The 10540-nt window shown below is 52.1% G+C and overlaps 1 long non-coding RNA gene across 1 annotated transcript; it reads right to left on the bottom strand.

Moving 5' to 3' along the window:
* Positions 1–478: 478 nt before the first annotated feature.
* LOC116781418 lies at positions 479–2053 on the bottom strand. The gene is made up of 3 exons (XR_004354872.1): positions 1996–2053; positions 627–668; positions 479–589 (listed from the first exon to the last, which is right to left on the bottom strand). It is a non-coding gene; the product is annotated as an uncharacterized LOC116781418 (long non-coding RNA).
* Between the last annotated feature and the right edge of the window lie 8487 nt (positions 2054–10540).

Here is a 10540-nt window from a genome sequence, read left to right as displayed (position 1 = left end):
AAAACAGCCTGACCTTGAACCCAAGGGAAACAAAGACAAATTCAACGGTTTTAGCTGTAGCAAGGCTTGGGGGGGGGATGTGTCACTCCTATATGACATCACATGCTCCCCATGACATCACATCCTTCCTGTGACATCACTCCCTCCCGTGACATCGCACCTCCCCTATGACATCATATCTCTCCTATGATGTCACATCCATCATATGACATCACATCTCTCCTGTGATATCATATCATCCCCGTGACATCACATCCTCGCTGTGACATCACAGCTCCCCTATGATGTCATGTCCCCCTGTGACATCACAGCTCCCCATGACATCACACATGCCGTGTGACATCACATCCTCCCTGTGAATTCACATCCTTCCTGTAACATCACAGCTCCCCTATGATGTCATGTCCTCCCCTGTAACATCACATCCTTCCTTATGATGTCACAGCCATCATATGACATCACATCCTTCCTGTGACATCACATCCCCCATGACATCCCAGCTCCCCTATGACATCACAGTTTCTTTGTGACATCACATCTCTCCTGCAATAACATATCATTCCTGTGACATCCCATGCTCGCCTGTGACCTCACAGCCTCCCTATGACATCACATCTCCCCATGACATCACATCCTTTCTGTGACATCACACCTCTCCTGTGACATCACTGCTCCCTTATGACATCACATCCCCTATGATGTCACACCCTCCCCTTGACATCACAGCTCCCTTATGACATCACATCTCCCCTATGATATCACATCCATCATATGACATCACACCTCTCCTGTGATCTCATATCATCCCTGTGATGTCAAGTCCTCCCCATGATAACATCTCCCCTATGACATCACACCTCCACTGTGACATCACATCTTCCCTGTTGTGTTACAACCATCTTATGACATCACATCTCTCCTGTGTATCATATCATCTGTGTGATGTCATGTCCTCCCCTGTGACATCACGGCTCCCCCATGACATTACATCCTTCCTGTGACATCACATCCCCTGTGACATCACATCTTCCATATGATATCACATCCTCGTCATGGCATCAAAGATCACCTATGACATCACATTGTTCCTGTGACATCACATTGTCCTCTGTGACATCACATCTGCCCTGTGACATCACATCCTTTCTGTGGCATAACATCTCCCCTATCACGTCACATCCTTCCTGTGACATCACATCTCTCCTATAACGTCATTCATCCCTGTGACGTCACGTCCTCCCCGTGACATCACAGCTTCCCTATGACATCGCATCTTTCCTGTGACATTACAGCTCCTTGATGACAACACATCCTTCATATGACATAACATCACGTCCTCCCCATGGCATCACATCCTCCCCCGTGACATCACATCCTTATTGTGACATCACATCCTTCCTGTGACATCATATCGTCCCTGTGAAAACCCGGCTCCCCTATGACATCACACCTATCCTGTGATATCATATAATCCTTGTGACATCATGTGCTCCCCTATGACATCACAACTTTCCTGACATCATATCTTTCCTGTGACATCACATCTTTCCTGTGACATCACATCTCCATTACGTCATATCCATCATATGACATCACGTTATTCCTGTGATGTCGTATCATCTCTGTGACGTCACGTCCTCCCCTGTGACATCACATCCTCCCCGTGACATTACATCTCCCCTGTGACATCACATCCTTCCTGTGACATCACATCCTTCCTGTGACATCACATCTCCCCTATGACGTCACATCCATCACGACATCACACCTCTCCTGTGATATCATATCACCCCTGTGATGTCACGTCCTCCCCTGTGACATCACAGCTCCCCTGTGACATCACATCCTTCCTGTGACATCACATCTCTCCTGTGATATTATATCATCCCTGTCACATCCCGTACTCGCCTGTGAAATCAAATCCTCCCTGTGACATCACACCTCCTGTGACATCACATCCTTGTTTGTGACATCACATATCCCTTGTGATGTCACATCCTTGTTCTGACATCAAGGCTCCTCTGTGATGTCACATCCATCATATGACATCACAGCTCCCCTGTGACATCCACATCCATCCCAAGGTTCGGTGTGTGTGTGTGAGACAGGCAGAACCACAAATGCCTGCACACCCAGAGCAGTCAGTGTGGGGCTGTGCTTGCTGCTGCAGAGACCCCCAGGGAAAACACAGGCAGGAGTTTGGGGGGTGGGTGCGTGTCCCTAAGGAGGATACTTGCCTTATTATTCTTATTATTTGTAATATCTTATAGATCTATCGTACAAACCTAAGGATGGATTCTATAGGATATGTGCCATAGATATTTGGGTTGGGTCTGGCTGAGCTGCAGTTCAGTTCCCCACAGCAGCCCTCCCAGGGCTGGGCTTGGCCTTGCAGTTGGAAGGGTGTTGAGAACACAGCAGTGTTTTGGCCATGCTGAGCACAGCACCAACACTGGGACATTCCTTCCTTAGCTGAGGGCAAGAGCCTGGCAGCGGACTCAAGTAGGCCAGCTGAGCCCAACTGACCAAGGGACATTGCAGAGCATGGGAAGTCAGCTCAGCTCTAAAAGCTGAGGCATGGAGCAGGAAGGGGGCATCATGTCTAATGGCTGCGCTGAGGAAACCGTCCCTGCGGACCCAAGCCCTGCTCCCTCGGGAGTGATACGACCATGGCTGCTCATGGGAAGTGGAGAACAAACCCTGCTGTCCTTTCGCTCTGCACGCTCAAGCTTCGCTTTAATTTTTCCCTTTAAATAAACTGCCTTATCTAACTGATGAGTTGGTTTTTTTTTTTATCACCTTACTCTCTCCCCTGTTCCCACTTGGAAGGGGAGTGATAGAGCGGCTGGGTGGACACCTGGTGTCCAGCCATGGCCAACCCACCACACACTTGAACACTTCCAGAGACCCCCACCACCTCCCTGGGCTACTTGTTGCAGTGCCTGAACACTCTCTCAGTGGAAAAAGGGTTTTTTTAATATCTAATCTTGAGCTCACCTGATGTAATTTAAGGTTGTTTCCTCTCTTCCTGTCACTAAGGCTTTGCTGAGCAGCTCTCCAGCCCCTCTGCCCCCAGCTTGGAGCGTTCCAGGGGATGTTGGGACCCAAGGGCAGGCCCTGACACTTGGCCTTCTTGATCCAGCTTGTCCAGATCCCTCTGCAGAGCCTTCCGGCCCTCCAGCACATCCACAATCACACCCAACATGTTGTCCATGAATTTCCTAGGGGGCAATCGATCTCCTGGCCCAGATCATCAAGAACGATGTTAAACAGGAGCAGCCCCAACCCTGAGCCCTTGGGAACCCCACTAGTGACTGGCCCCACCTGGATTTCCTTCCATTCCCCACCACTCCCTGGGCCATCAGACACTTTGTCACCCAGCAAACAGTTCCCCGGGCAAGCCATGAGCAGCCACTTTGTGCAGGAGATGCTGGGGGAGAATCGGTGCCAAAGGCTTTCTGGAATTCTAGAGAGGACACAATCCCCAGCCTTTCCTTCAGCTACTGAGCGGGTCCTTTGTCAGAGAAGGAGATGAGGTTGGTCAGGCAGGAACCTGCCTTCCCAACCCCACGCTGGTTGGGCCTGATCCCCTGGTTGTCCTGCCCGTGCCATGGGATGGCACTGAGGAGGATCTACTGCTTGGACTTCCCCAGTCCTGAGGTCAACGGGACAGGCCAGGAGTTGCCCAGATCCTCCTTTTGGCCCTTCCTGGGGATGGGCATCCCATTTGCTTGTTGCCAGGCAGCTGGGACTTCTGCAGTTCTGCAGCACTGCTGGGAATGAGTGAGAGTGGCTTGCCAGCTCTTTCTCCAGCTCCCTCAGGACTCTTGAGTGCAACCCATGTGGGCCAGCACTTGTCAGGTCTCACTGGTAGAGCAGGTCACTGACTATTTCCTCCTGCATTGTGGGGGCTTCACTCAGCTCCCCATCGCAGCTTCCAGCCAAAGCCTGCCTGCCAGGTGTCCAAGGGGTCAGTTCTGCTGCCCCCTCCTTCCTTCCCACAATGGAAAACTCCTCATTTTGTCTGTCCCTTTGCCACAGTTGGCTCCAACCACCACCTCACCACCAGTCCCAGAATCATGGAATGCTTTGGCTTGGGAGGGGCCTTAAGAGCATCTCAGTACCCTCAAAGTCAAGAATTCCTTCCTACTATCTCCTCCAACCCTTCCCTCTATATGTGTGAAGCCACGGCCTTGTCCTGTCACTCCAGGGCCCTTGTCCAAAGTCTCTCTCCATCTTTCATTGTGGTTCCCTTCAGGCACTGGAAGGCCCACAATTAGGTCACCCCAAAGCCTCTCTTCTTCACCTCAACAGTCCCATTCTCTCAACCTTTCTCACAGCAGAGCTGCTCCATCCCTCTGATCCCTTGCTGGTCCCCTCCTTGCTCTTGCTCCAAACAGGTCCATGTCCTTCCTGTGCTGGAGCCCAGAGCTGGAGGCAGCTCTGCAGGGTGACAACATTACAGCCCTGTGTTTCCAACAAGGACACTGTGGAACCTCCTGGAGTAAAGGGGCCACTGTGACACTGTAGGGCCTTCTGGAGCCAAAGGAGCCCTGGGACACTGTGGAATCTCATGGAATCAAGGGAGCGTTGTGACAATGTGAAAACTCATGGAATTAAGAGGCCTCATGGAACCCAAAGGAACCCTGGGAGACTGTGGAAACCTCATGGAACCAAGGGTTCATGTGCCATGAAGGGCCTCATGGAACCAAGGGAGCCCTGAGACATTTCGGGGCCTCATAGAATCAAGAGGCTATTGTGACACTGAGGAACCTCAGGGACTCAAAGGCCACTGTGACACTGCAGGACCTCATGGAACGAAAGGAACCCTGAGACTTTTCGGAACCTCATGGAATCAAGGGACCACTGTGACACTGCAGAGCATCATGAAGACAAAGGGACCCTGGGACACTGTGGACCTCAAGAAATCAAGGGCCCATATTGGCACTGTGGAACTTCATGGAATCAAGGGTCCACTGTGACACTTCAGGGTCCCATGGAAGCAAAGGAATCCTTGTGACATTGTGGAACCTCATGGAATCAAGGGACCACTGTGGACACTGTGGAACCTCATGAACACATAGGCCACTGTGACACTGCAGGGCTCATGGAACCAAAGGATTCCTGGGACACTGTGGAATCTCATGGAACCAACGGGTCACTGTGATATGTGGGGCCTCCTACAACCAGAGGAGTCCTGAGACATTTTGCAAACCCATGGAATCAAGGGTCCATTATCACACTGCAGAGCCTTACGAAGCCAAATGGACCCTGAGACTCTGTAGAACCTCATGGAATCAGTTGGTCTTTCCCACACTGTAAAACCTCATGGATACTCTCAGGTTCTCATTAAAAGACGCCTCTGCCCAAATTCAGCTGCAAAGGAGACCATGTGCCAAAGTCAGCAGTCCAGGTTTGATTTAACAGTAAATAGGAGGGAAAGAGAAAGAAAGAAATAGAAAGAGAGAGAGAGAAGAAGGTGGTGGTGGGAAGACAGTGAGAGAGAGATGAAGTAAATGTATCACCCCATGTAGATCCCTGAGGCTCCACCGGTCCTTCTTCACCCTGCTCTGCTCGGTGGAGGGTCCCCAAGTTGTGCTTCTGGGCTATCACTTTTATACAGCCCAAGCCCTGGGTATTCAGGGGGGTAGATGCTGTTCCCACAGCTTGGGCTGGCACGTGGACAAGGACGTGCTTCCTTTTCCACAGCTTGCCATGGTGGGAGTTTTTCCCGGTGTGCTCACAGTCTGCAGGTGGGAATCTTTGTCTGGATGGGTTCTCCAGACCTGCCTTACCAGCCCTGCCTTCCTGTTGGGGCTGTCTGCTCTTTCCCACAGTCTGCACAGTGCAATTCTGTCCTAGGGGCTACTTCCAAAGCTTCACCTCCCTTTAGGCCTTGGAATTAAAGGCCTTCCTGTTTGCCACCAGTGCTTATGTGTTGTGGCACCTTATGGGATTTTCCTTCTTTGACAGTGTTTTGTGCACTTTGACAGTGTTTTGTTTAGTTCATTGTGCCCTTCAAGTCCTTCCATGGGCACACACACACCCCACTCTCACCAGTGTCTGGTCCTCCAAAGAACACAAGCCCTGATGATTTGTAGCTCCCACTCCAGTGGTTGGCACTTGGAGCTCCCTCCGTACCCAGAGCTCAGAGCTCCCTTGTGCCAGAAAGTTTAAAGAGATTGTGCCTCATTCTGCCAAGACAACCCTTGGAAAAAAGGGTCCCTCTGTGTTTCCTGGGATAAGAGCACTCTATTGTCATCTTCCAAAAGCTTGCAGAGGTCCCAGAGATCTCTCAGGAAGGAATTTGGGGCCTCAAGCACATGAGCCGTATATAGAGGCTGAGGACTCAGCCGTCAGGGGTGTGAAGATTGAGGACAGTAGAGGAGTAGCCTGAGAGGTCTGGAAGGGGGGTGTCAGAGCTGGTGGAGCTTTTCTTCCTGTCAGAAAACAGCCTAAGAAAGAACTAGTGCCACCAAGGGCAGCTGGGGTGGCCTAGACTGGTGACAAGAAGTCAAAACTTTCCATCTGAGGTCAGTGTTGTGGTGCAATATGTCACAAAGAAGGAGTCTGGATGAGGCCAAGGCTTTGTGTGTGCAGGAAGAGCCAGGGAGGACGCAGAGATGTCAGTGCAGGAAGGTGCCAGCCAGGTGGGGCAGCCGGGGGGATGACGACAGCCTGCAGGGAAAGGGGCAGGGCATGGACACCGTAGGACAGCCTGGGCTGGAGAGGAGACAGGGATGGGGAGAAGCTGAAAGGCCTTGACAGAGCCACCTTCTGCAGGCCTTTGGCCATGGCTGCTGTCTGTGCCCCTGATGCCAGGAGGAGGGGAGTGACCCTTGCAGTCCTGGGGCCTCCTGGCCTCCTTGTCCCGGCTCAGCAGCCTGGCAGGTGCCACCCCATGGTCCTGCCCTTGGCATTGCACATCCCACATCCCAGTGCCCCAGGAAGAGCCCTGAGGAATGAGGCATGGACAGGATGTCCCTTCCCAGGAGCTGAGGGTCAGGCCTTGGCCCTTTGGATTAAGGAAACAAGTCAAGGTTTATCCAGCATTAGAGCCACCTTTCCCTTGCTTGTCCATCCTTGTCATCACTGTCTGCAGTTTTCTGCTCTAACTGGAACCTGGGGATACTTTCTCAGTTGTGTCCCTCAGTGAGACTCATTAGCACTACAAGAAACTTTAGTGTTCCAATCTCACTTTGATTTCTTAGAAGTTGTTTGAACTTCCTCTCAGGGACTGAGTCTCATGTAAACAACGCCAACCCCCCCCCCACACCCCTCCTCCCAAGGGTGATTAAATGCCTGGGGCTGTTGCTGTGCTGGTGACCTGGGCTGGGCTCCTGGCACACAGGGAGCTCCTGGCAAGCAAGAAGAGCTTCAAAGAGACAGCTCTGCTGGTGAGCAGCTCCTCTGCACAGTCCAGCAGGGCTGAGGGCACTGCCTGCAGCATCCAGGGCACAGGAGAGAAGGCAGAGAGATGAGAGGCAGCCTGGGCTGGGAGGTGACTGAGCTCTCACTACAGGAGAAACCTTCCCAGGATTTGAATGAAGAATTCTCTGGCTGTAGGAAAGTTATACTTGCCTTCCTGGAGGCATCTCCTAAAGCTGCCACATCCCACAGCTTCCAGGATCTTTCAGCAGGACTCTCCCAGTTGCTGCAGTGCAGGGGAAGTGGCCATATGGCAGAGCAGGGCAGGAGCTGCAGGCAGCAAGGGCAGACAGGAGAAGTGAGCAGGAGGTTCAAGGGATCCTGGGGTGGGAGAACAGGGGAGAGCTGCTCAGGGCAGGAACCTTGCCAGCCCTTTGCCACAGTCAGGCTGTGGCTGCAGAGCAGTGCAGGTGAGTTTCTGCAAGTGCCTCTGCCAGCTGCCAAATGGCAGCAGTGGCAGGAGCTGTCAGGATGGCTCTGCTGGATTTGCTGGGGTGCAGCAGGAGAAGCTGCTGCAGAGTAGGACTTGCTGCTGCCCTATCAGAGGCCTAGGGCAAGAAGGTTCCCTGTGGCAGGGCTGGCTGTGGGGTGGGAAGGTGGGGGTGCAGCCAGGGGTGCCCAGGGCTGTGGTGCAGAGCAGGGTCCTGCCCCCAGGGCTCTGTGTGCTGGGGCAGGGACTCTGCTGCCTGCCAGGCTCAGCTCTCAGCCCGGCCAAGGAGCTGCCACGGGGCTGGGGGAGAAGGGCTGTGGGGAAGGAACAACTCCTGGGAGGGCAGAGCAGGGCAGAGTCCTTCTGATCTCCACAGTGGGCTGCAGGGATGAGGGCTGGTCACAGCTCCAGATCAAAGCAGGAAATTTCCCAGAAGGTATTTGCAAGAGGCACAGACAGACAGGGGGTACCTTCAAGAGAATGAACCAGTTCTTTCAGTGTTATACTCTGGGTTGTCTGGATGCTGACTGTGACAGGGAAATCAATCTCTGAGCACAGGAGGAGACACTGAAATGTGAACCCTGTTAGATTAGAGGAGATTGAACCTGAGAGTATCAGACATCAAAACTGTCTTACAGACAGCATCAGTGTCACTTTTCCAGCTGAAACAGGTGGTTAGGCCTAAAAGAGTTAACTAAGAAATTTGGGCCTGCTAACAAGCTACCAACATCCAAAACGATCTGTGCTCATTCTGTTCTACTTACTGGACCAAAGCTTCAGAGAATAGTACAAGAACATGTAATAGGCCTAGAAACAATAAATTAGAAATATAACAGGATCAGGTAGACATTTGAATAGGAGAAATAGGCCTGGAGCCAGGGCTTCTTCCAAGCTTCAGTGAGAGGGTCAAGAACAGTGGAAGAGAAAGAAGGTCAAGCTGAGGAAGATGAGTTTAAGCCCCCAGACCCACCAAAATTGAGGGCCAAGAGAAGCACCGCCCCAAGCCCCACCTGAGCTCCACCTATACTCCGCCTATTATTAATATACATAGATAGATGTTGTAATCACTTGAATATGCATTTAATCACATCTGAAGACTGTATAAAAATGTTGATTTTGTGTGAAGCCTTCAAGCAAGTTTGTCCAGCACGAGCTGGCTTGCTCCCCATGTTGAATAAACAAATACCTTGCTGCTTAAAGATAAAAAGTCTCTGAGCAGTTTCTTGGACCGATTTTTCGGATTCACAGCCTCCTCAGGGTTGCTCTGACATTACCAGCAGAGCCTGCCCAGCCAGAGCTGCCCCTGGGCAGTGCCCTGTGCTGCTGGGAGGGCTCTGCAGGGCAGAGCTGAGCCCCCAGGGCTGGGATGGGCTCTGGCAGCACTGGCAGGGCCCCACCCTGGGCCCAGGGAAGCAGCTGCTGGCAGGGACAGCTCCAGGCAGCAGAGCCCTGGGCAGGGAGTGGGGGGCAAGTGCCCCCAAGGCCTGGGGGAGGGGGTGTTCGGGCAGCTCTGGGGGCCCTTCCCTGCACCTCTGCTGGGCACTGTGTGCTGGGCCATAGAAATGAAGATTCCTGCAGTGGAAAAGAACCTTCTCAAGATGTGATGGTAAAAATAGAAAACACAGGTACAATTATTCTAACTTCAGACTAAACTTCTGCTCTGCAGCCCCAGCTCTTTTGAGTCATGGGTGTAGAGATGGAACTTCTGTATTCAAGGTCTGTTACATCTGACATTCCCTGTGTGTGAGAGAGCTCTACCAAAAATTTAGATATCCCACTGCAGCAGAGCAAAACTGATTCCTTTGTAGTCAATTTGGTGACATTTGACAGATTTATTTCTTTTAAAAATGGAGTGGCTTTTTCACAGAGGTCTGTCTATACTGGCTTTTTCACAGAGGTCTGTCTATACTGTTCCCTGTCCTTTCCTTTCCTGAACAGGCCCTATGCTAAGAAACAACAAATGTCCAACAGCAGCTCCATGGCCCAGTTCCTGCTCCTGGCATTGGCAGACAGGCAGGAGCTGCAGCTCCTGCACTTCTGGCTCTTCCTGGCCATCTCCCTGGCTGCCCTCCTGGCCAACGGCCTCATCCTCAGCGCCGTAGCCTGTGACCACCACCTGCACACCCCCATGGGCTTCTTCCTGCTCAACCTCTCCCTCACAGATGCTCCATCTGCATCACTGTCCCCAAAGCCATGCACAATTCCCTCCAGAACACCACAACGATCTCCTACAAGGGATGTGCTGCACAGGTCTTTCTGCTTGTCTTCTTTCTTGGAACAGAGTTTTCCCTCCTCACCATCATGTTGCTATGACTGCTACGTTGCCATCTGCAAACCCCTGCACTACAGGACCCTCCTGGGCAGCAGAGCTTGTGCCCACATGGCAGCAGCTGCCTGGGCCACTGGCTTTCTCAATTCTCTGCTGCACACAGCCAATACATTTTGCCTGCCCCTGTGCCAGGGCAATGCCCTGGGCCAGTTCTTCTGTGAAATCCCACACATCCTCAAGCTCTCCTACTCACATTCTTACAAAGAGAACTCGGACTTCTCTTGTTTTCCATCTCTTTAGGACTTGACTGTTTTGTTTTCATTGTTTTCTCCTATGTGCAGATCTTCAGGGCTGTGCTCAGGATCCCCTCTCAGCAGGGACGGCACAAAGCCTTTTCCACGTGCCTCCCTCAC

The sequence above is a fragment of the Chiroxiphia lanceolata genome (genome assembly GCF_009829145.1).
Source record: "Chiroxiphia lanceolata isolate bChiLan1 chromosome W unlocalized genomic scaffold, bChiLan1.pri scaffold_44_arrow_ctg1, whole genome shotgun sequence".
Taxonomy (NCBI): domain Eukaryota; kingdom Metazoa; phylum Chordata; class Aves; order Passeriformes; family Pipridae; genus Chiroxiphia; species Chiroxiphia lanceolata.
The sequence above is the reverse complement of the archived record's forward strand: the minus strand, read 5'-3'. Positions and strand labels throughout refer to the sequence as shown.